The sequence below is a fragment of the Falco peregrinus genome, chromosome 3, assembly GCF_023634155.1.
Source record: "Falco peregrinus isolate bFalPer1 chromosome 3, bFalPer1.pri, whole genome shotgun sequence".
NCBI classification, from domain to species: Eukaryota; Metazoa; Chordata; class Aves; order Falconiformes; family Falconidae; genus Falco; species Falco peregrinus.
Genome location: NC_073723.1, coordinates 60,796,752 through 60,806,535, shown reverse-complemented (window position 1 = coordinate 60,806,535; position 9,784 = coordinate 60,796,752).

Here is a 9,784-nt window from a genome sequence, read left to right as displayed (position 1 = left end):
TTTCATTAGTTTTCTTTCCCTCTTGCCCTGTCATCTCATTTTACCTCTCCTTTCTTCACTTCCCATAGCTGTGATTCTGTCTTCTCTAAGAAAAGGTTCCTAATAACATCCCACCATTTCCTAAATGAGCTCAACTTCATTTGGCTTAGAACACAAGAGCCAGCAGGCCACTGCTGACATTTTTAACACTATTTCAGATTCATGTCCTCTGAACCTCTTCTGAACAAACTTGCAAGGTGGGAGTTTAAAAGGTCACCTAAGTCTTGATGCTAATGAGATATTCACATTCTGTTAGTACAGTATGTACATTGCTACCCATTACGCAGCGAGTTGGTCATGGTGTGGAACTACAGCAAAAAGACAGAAGCCACCTATTGCTCTAAACATTGAGAGATCTATAAAACTGGGGTTTTTCTACACTTTTGTGGAAGTGTTGTCATTTACCTCAGTCTATATACCAACTATTCTCTTACATAAGTATATAATTACATCATCTGAATTAGCATGTATCTCTTTTGATGTCTATTTTGGAAAAATAAGTGCATCACTGCAGGTGGGGGAAATTCTAGTTTGACCACTGAAGAACCAGGTTGAGTTCTTTCAGCTACTGGAAAAATAATTAGCAGCTGAATTTGTTCTTCTTTTTCTACTAAAAGAGGAAAACTAATAATTGTCATAGGTTATATAATATCCCACTTAGACGTCTTCATTTAAGAGAGTCTGCATCTAAAGCACTTTTACAGACATTATGGCTATTAGGTCGATCAGTTCTCTGTTTCACTTTCTTTTAAAATAACATGAAGAAAAGACAAACGAGGACACAGAATGTTAACTTGCTTTCAGAGCCAAGTTTAAGCTTTGGATTTAAACACAATCTCTCAAGGGACTTCAAAGAAAGCTTTACACAGTCATATAAACAATTAAATTGAGCCATGAAAAGGGCATACTCGCATCTGGAATTCTTGTATTTATCAGTATTTCATCTTTAGACATTTTGTGGAGCAAGGATTGGAAGCCAAATTAACTTTAGGGTAAAAGGATACCCTAACAACAAGCCTATCAAATGATCGTTTACTTTTTTCTTTCTGTTTCTTTTAGTTCGGCTTGAGTTTTGGTTTTTTAGTTTGTTCATTTGTTTGGGGTTTTTTGTGTAATGAATATTTAAGTATTCCAGGTAAAATGAAACAATTTTACTAGAGGATTTAGGGAGTTTGCTTTTATTCTAGAAAATGTTGAAAGTAGACATTTCAACAATTTATTAATTTTCCCAAAAAAACCAATGTCTGTTCCATAAACAGACTATTTTAAGTAGAAACTGTTTTGGTGTTTGATTCTTTCCAACGACTTCGTTATTTGTAAAATCATCATGGATACATTGTTGTATCTGTAAGGTCATAAACATGCATTGTTCTTCCCCAAGAAGCTAAGTAGAAAGTTATTCTTTCTACTTCAGTCATTAAAATGATGCTCAAAATGACTCACACCTTTCAAATTCAGGTTTCTGGCGGTTTATATTTGTTTTCCAGGAAGTGGAAAACAAGCCTTAACAAACCTACAGAATGTGACAGAAGACTTCAGACCTGTCATTGAATCATATTTTATGGTGAGAGAAAAGGGTTAAAATGTTACATGGTAAAGAAATAAATCGCTGTTGTGGGAAGAAAATGTAGAGTCTCTTGTCCTCCAAAATCTACAGCTGGCACTTAACTCTAATTCCAAAGATATATACAGAGGCAAGCACTTTCAGTGATCTGAGTTGCCACCATTCTGTGGTAAGCAAACACGAAGGATGAAATCATGGGCTATTCAGAGCCTGTGAGAGCTTGTCTGGAAGTTTATCTCACTAATGTGTTTCAGAGGAGTATTAAAGCAACAACTGCATTCCCAGATACAGTAAAATCAAAAAGGGTTTTATTCTGCTGCTTTTAAAACCATCCCATGTCTTGAATGAAATAAAACATTGGAGAAACATTTTTTTTAAGCTATTTTTAGTATAGAAGATGGAGTTACATCTTTCTTTGTTCTCCTAACATCTTAGGGTTACTGTGGCTGCTTCAGACAGCTAATAGCTTAGATACGTTCTGCCTCAGCCATCATGGAAGGAGTACAAGTGAGGTTGCTATCCATCAAGAAGGCATGTGCAAAGGTTAGTCTGGGCCTCTCTGTGTTAAGTACTAACAAGAAAATTGTTGCCCTTTGAATTATGAAGACTGATTCTGCACTCACTGCGACCCAGTTTTCTCAAAAATGATGGGACTGGCACAGGGGATGAGAAAAAAATGTAGAGCTATGTCTATTCAAAAGTTACTCTGAACATTAAAAGATGTTTTGCATTCCCAAGTTCTGCAAAATCTCTTTGCTATATCAATAAAAAAAAGCAACCTTTGATATACTTTTTCAATAGAATTCTATTCAAAGTTAGATAAAAATAAATGTTTCTGGTGAGTTATGAATGCCAGCTTTCTGCTCAATAGGTGGACCATTTTGGCAGCTGGATATGAAATAACTGGACTGCTTCATGTGTCTTTGCTGACTCAGTTCTGAGACATGCCAACTTTCAGTAACAGGTAGCCAAATAATTCATCTGATTTTTCCATTCTTTTCATAATTAGGAGAAAATCCTCCTCTCTGTGTAGTGACAATGTGCTTAAAAAATGGAAACGATGAAGTTAAATAGAAGTTATTTAGTCATAACTGAAAAGTAACAATAAACAAAAAAAATTCAGACAGCAATTGTTTTGTAAAATTGATGTAACTGAACAAATTTTAAATTGTACACAACTTTTATATAGTAAATCATTTAGCAAGTTGTTTCATTTACTACATCCAGTTTCCTACCCAAGTCTATCTTTGTTCCCAGATAAGCTTTCAAGAATAATAAATACCCTCTTAAGGGGATATGCTTTAAAGCAAATAACCACTGCCAAATAATTTATCACATGTAACCACTGGTCTCCATCCTTAATTACTAGCATTTCATTCTACTGCTCATTTAACAGAAGTTAAGCCTAATGCCTATTCTCTGAATATTCTTTTTTTTTTCCAAGAGCTTCTTTTAATCATGTATTCAGAGTTTGAACCAGACTGTCCCTTTTTTTTGTGAAGAAAAGCATTTCTGTGGAACTTTGCCTATGGGACCCTGTGGCAGCGAGAATCCTATTTAATTCTTGGCATGAGACATATAAAAGAAGTCCTTGTTTGATTCAGGTTCAATAAACAATAGTTGGTACTTATTTGCATAGGGTAAGCTCTATGTTTAACTTTCAGGTTTTGCTGGCTGTTCAATATTTATTGCACTATCTTATTTATTTATTTAATTTATTTAATGCAACAATATTTGGATGCTGTTTTTCCAGGAACTGAAACAGAATGAATAGTCTGACTCCTTGTGGTTTCATTGAACTTTGTTCAAGGTCATAACAACTTGCTAGGGCATGACTGTAAGAACGAAGTTACCAAGTTACCGAGAATTCATTCCACTTTTAAATGGTTGGCTCTGAAAAAGAGGGAGGGAAAAACCCATGCATTTTCACTATGTTAGTTAATTTCACGAATACTGAATAACCAAAGGGTGGTATTATACTCTAATGAAACAGGTACAATTCCTCTGACATAGTGGACTTGTGTAAGCAAATGCCTTCCAGCTTTTGGTGTGTATTATGAAGGAAGTTTTAAATAGAACTGATGATTTTAAACAGTGTTATAAATCAGCTTTGATTACACAGAACTATGAGATCTGCCACTTGCAGTTTATTCTCTTAAAGTCAAAGCCTTCTCTGGAGTCACGGAATAGAAAACGAACAGGCATGATGCTGACTATTTTCATTGCACTGATGGGTTTAGCTAGTGTTAACAGCCCTTTAATCAACATACAATGCCGAGATCTAGACTCTACAGTGATCTGAGCACTGCACATGGCTTAAGTTGAATATGGTTCCCAGGAGAGATCTAGATAGGTTCTGTAGCCTCTAGGGAAAACTGTCAGCTTATCTAGGTGAGAAGAGGAAAGAAAAACATCTCCTCTGCTTCTACCCAGGCTACTTGGGTCTTGCATCGTATAACTGAGACAGCACCAGTATTCAGAGAGACAGTAATTGACCTCAGCTACTGCCCACCAGTAAACGGCTAGAGAACAATAACCACAACATCATGAGGTACCTACTTGAGGCCTCTGGGTCTACTCCTGTTCAGCTACTGCAGATCTCTTGTTGAGTGATCTAAATGTGTGATTTGACTTGCAGAATTAAACGTGTTCTTTTGGGGGTTGCAAAAGGGCTACTGACTACCTGTGAGTCATTACATGCAGACCTGGGCTTCTGTGCAGGTGTTTTGCAACTAATTAGCGGTCTATATGTGAGTACCAATTTTCACATTTGCAAGGATTAAATGGTCAAGATCCTAGTATTTTCATCTTTTGAAAAGACTAGACAAAAGCCTTCTCTTTAATATAGAGGTGTCAATGTGGCCCTCACTCTGAATGCCTTGCACAGGGAATAGTAAGACTTGAAATGTTGCCTAGTCTCTGTGGTGGAGCTGTAGAGGAGCAGTGCACCTCTCCATTTCTCCCCCAGAGCAGCAAGATTTATAATCACATAATGAAATGTTTTTGTGAATCAAAACTGCTGTATCGCATTCAAAGTATATTTTAAGATAAAACTATCTGAAAACTGGCTACACCATAATAAGCATGTTTTATGTTCAAAGCAGAGACAGGAGGGCTGCATTTCAATCAGCACTGAAGTTAGGCTAATGGATTGTTTCTCTGAATGTAGATATTTCAAAAAATAAAGCAATAGTTTTGTTACTTTTTTAATGAAAACCATCTTGGCAATACATATCTTTTTTCTTATAAATACAGAAGAAGTTAGTAGATGTGCAAAGGAATATATTAGAATTGAAGCAGTAACATGTTTTAGTACCTACATATATATGAATTAATTTTAATTTTCTTTTCATTTGTTTGTTTCTCTTACTATACCTTTCCCTAAGTAGATTGAGGATATATCTTGAGGAATATATATAAGCAGTTATTCTGTATTGCTTCATCTATTTTCACCACAAATTCTATAGCAAATATAGGTTTTTGCAGCTATAATGATTAAATAAATTCCCTGGCTGTGCCCACAAAGAATTGAGCTAAGTCTGGTATCTGTCTTTTCTTTATCACAATTTACATACTGCAGATATTAATTTCAGAAATGAAATCATTAAAATATGTTCCCAAGTAAAACGCTAAAAATGTTTAAGGAATTGTATTAAAGTGGCTAAAATATTTCACAGAATTGCAAGAAAAATATGAACTCTATTTTGTTTTGTTTTCTTAGACTGTAGGGAAGACATTATCCACAAAATCATAAGAAATAGAGCCAATATAACCTAGATTTATTCCTAACAGAAGACTATGTTGGGAAATTACAAGATAATCAAATCTCCACTATAAACAAATAGGAGCATTCTAGGTGCATTTTTCTAAAGAACCAAGGGGCAATATTGACAGCATAAGGTTTTACTGGGAAAATGAAAGCAAACCTCTAGAGAACTAGAAGAATTCAATGCTAACTGCTATGAACAGTGCAAGTTTTCCTTAGAGGGAAAACACCAGTGAAAAATTATGATTAGCTGTTTCCAAATGTAAGTTTGAAAAAAATAAATGCAGAAAGCAGAAGGAAGTATTGTGGTAGAAGAAGGTTTCTTGAATGACTTACTGTCCAATTTTAAAACACTGACAGAAATTCGTAGAGAATTCATATTCCGTATGGCCTACCTCTGTTGTTTATTGCTTATTTTTATAGCTACTTCCTTAAATAGAAGAATTTATACCTTTCTAGCAACTATACATTTAGGTTTTCCCATTCCCATTATGAATTCTTTAGGTAATCTGAAAACCCAGCAGGCATTGTGGGCAGTCTCAGCATTGTATCAGGCACAATTGCATGGTGTTACTTGAAGTAGGCGCTGGAGTTTGGAGTGTGGATAGAGCTTGTTTGTGTCCTGTCTGCAAAATGAATGTATTTATACCATACAGGTGTCTAACATAGGCATCACAACTGTTCTGCATCGGTCAGGGAGGGAGTCAGCATCTGGCAACCTTGAGTATTTATTGGACGTTGAAGTGCATATTGCTCTGTTGAACTTCAGTGCCCACAGTAATGCTGCAGGAAAAATATGGCCTCTTCCAGTGTGCCAGGACTGCAGTTCAGATACCTGCTTCTGATAGTGGAGTCTGTACTCAGGATCTGCAGCAGACAGTACTTGTAGTTGATGACCTCACTATTAATTGATCCGAGAACAAATTTGCTGACCTTCAGGCACACAGAGATCTTGTCCACTTACTATGACTTTTACCTGTAGTGACTGTGGGATTCCTGGAGGCAAGTTTTTGAGAAAAATACCTTTGAGTTGATATTTATTGACATTTGCTGTGAAATATCACAAAAAGAGGGTTTGATAAACACATTTTTATAGATCTGGAATTAAATTGAAATACCACACTTAAAAATGCAGTATTATGTTTGTTATCTTATCCTAGTAAGAAGAGTTATATATATCAAATACGCACATTCATGTTTTGGGTTGTGGGCCTGATGTGCTATCCAGAATTCATCAATATTAGCTGGAAGTCAACCATATGTGCAGACAGTGTGCTAATTAAGAGCTGAGTCGTTCTCTATTCACTTAGTATTAAAGCAAAACTTTTAGTGAGCCATATCATGCTCTGTCTGAAGTCCATGGGAGCTGTGTGGAACAAATCTGTGCAGAACAGCATTTACTTTGAAAAAAAATGTGTGAAACATTTGCTAATGTAATACCAATGGTATGTTAATCTAAATGTTTGCATTATGTGAGATGTAAAATGTAACATGTACTTTCAGGACATCTTTAAATTGTTTCCCTTGCAAATGAATTTTTTTGTGCCAATGTTAGATAAACATAAGCAAATTATTCCTTTTTCTTCATGATTTTTTTATTTACTTTACAGGAGTGCAATGATGGCTAACCATCAACTGCAAGTTTATGTAAGTAGTTTAATAAGATTATTATATTTTTAGAGCGTCTTCCTTTCTTTCTTTCTTTCTTTCTTTCTTTCTTCCTTTCTTTCTTTCTTTCTTTCTTTCTTTCTTTCTTTCTTTCTTTCTTTCTTTCTTTCTTTCTTTCTTTCTTTCTTTCTTTCTTTCTTTCTTTCTCTTTCATTCTTCCTTCCTTCCCTCCTTCTTTCCTTTCTCTCTGTGGGGACCAATACCTTTTGCCATTATAAGCTCTTCTATAAAGGTATTGTCTTTCAACATCCTCTTCAAGGTATCCAGTAATAATTCATAAATTTAGCAGATTTTAAAACTATTTTTATATTTCTTTCTTAACCTTCACCAGTGAAATTTCATATTGCCACCATTTTTATGGCACAGAGTTATATGTAAATGTCTAAAAGCTGAGGAAGAAGAAAGAAAAAAAAAAGATTAATACAATACAAGGTGATACTATGTAAGGCATACATGTATGATACACCCTCATCACAAATTAAAATATGAGATATTTCAAGAGGAGCCAGATTTCTACCATCCAAAAGAAAGTCTGAGTAATGACTATTCCAAAGAACAAGACTGTTCAGTGCTGGTACTTTCATTACTTTCCTACTCAAATCAATCAAAGCAAAATAAGTCAATGATTAAATTTGCAAGATGATAGATTGATCAGTATATCTTTAATATATTAACTTTAATAATCACATAGTGCCTTTTAAAGCATGCTAAAATTTCCTGATTACAGTATGACAGTGCTAGTAAAAAGCCATAACTCGTAGAAACCTTTTCTACATTTGTTTCTTCTGAATGTATTTCATTTCAAGCTTTTATCTGTCCAAAAATCTCTAAAATTTTAGTTTAATTTTATTTGTTGGATATCTGCTATACTTTTCATATCACTTTAAGAATCTCAATTTTTCTACTGATCAGCACTGAATGACCTAAAGAGGCATTCACACTGTCTACTTCATGCAGTACAGAGCATGTTAAGCGGAGCAGTCAAGCCTCTATATATTAAGAGATGTCACCAGACAGTGATTTAGGTCACCTGCAGCTAAAAATATACAGTGTGAATCTCTTGCGGGAGATCTTAAAAATATTCGGACTTAAGTTGTAAATTAGTTTTCTTCCAAAGGGTATGTTCCATCACCAGCATTCGGTTCACAGTTCAGAAAGGAATTGCCTCTACACCCCCAAGCACAGGTAACAGCACTGAGAAGTGACAGAACATATACATAAGGCTAAACCCAATTCTCTTGGCTGTTACAGCTGCTGTTGTATACATACATACCTGGAAATACTTGCTGTGCTGTCAAACATGAAGCCTTTGTCTCAATCATATTAGGAAATCAAATGTCATTTGAATGACGTATTACTTTGAAGGCCTCGTTTCTATTTAAATTAAGACTTTTACACATTAAAATGCTTTTTATCTCTTTCTGTTGTGTTTCTGGTTTGGGCATGCTTGCAAGAACATCCTAAAACAGATAAGATGTAATTTCATAGACTCTATAAATTGATTATGAGATCAGAAAGCAACCTAATACTATTGGCAAAACTTTAATGAACCTCCATGAGAAGGCATTGGGTTTAAAATATTATGTAAGCCAGTATTAAAAGGCATTGATCTCAGTAGAGATCTCTCTTGGGCCTTGCTCTTCTGAAAATGCTGAAGCCTTTGTAATCTCAACCATTTACTTTCCACCTCCCTGATGTTCCTTACCCACTTTATTTTATTGTACTTTATTACCTGTCCTATATTTGAAAAGATCATGCCACAATAATCCATCATGCCTAAATCTGAATACAGGTTTGTGAAAATCCAAATATGTTAAATCTACTGGCTCTGTCTATACCGATGGTTATTTCATTAAGTACTATGATTTGTCTGAGATGATTTACCTTTCACAAATCCACTATGACTCATGCTTATTAAATTGTTCTCTTCCAAACTGAACGAATATTTAAGAAAGCCAAAAATAGCATCTCAAAATTTCTGCTACTATTGGCTCAAGCTTTGACACACTTAAACAGACTTCAATGTCTTCCTTCACTAATTTCCATTTGGGATTCCTTTTTCAGACTAAGTTATTATTAAGCCTGCATAAAGGTGGCAGAATCTTTCTCATGGATGTTTTTCTTGAGATTTAATATGATGTTAATCACTACAACTTCTGAAAATGATTCATTACTGCTCTAGGTTACTTTTCTTTTCAGCTGGTGAGATATTTGTAAGTGCTTATTCATGATATTTTAAAGGTCTAGCTATCTAAGATGTATTATTTTTCGCTCACAAAGACAAGGCATTAGTGGTACTTTTCTACTTATCTATGGAGGGGAGAGAGAAGCTATGAAGCACTGGGAAGACTAGCTGCAATAAACTATTTGAAACACTGTGAACAGTATTTATTTTACCATCTCCCTGGATGAGTACAAAATGTACCTTTTTAAAAAATTACATTTATTTTACCATGACTATCATAAGCAGTTTGGTTTTTTTTTAAAGCTGCTGTTTCTTTGTGGGTTTATTTATTTATTTATCTATCTATTTATTTATTTATTTTACTTGTCGCATACTTTTTATATGCTTTTCATATGCTGTCCAAGTTATGGAAAAGTTAGTAATGCTTGTGAAGTCAGTGTAAGACTTTTAGCAGAATTATTGTTCAGGCCTTTTTATATAGTGTTTGCTTCTTCCCCTGCTGTACTCAGTAAGTTAAAGACTTATTTAGTGCAGCCAGTTTTATGTTAGCCATACAAGAATA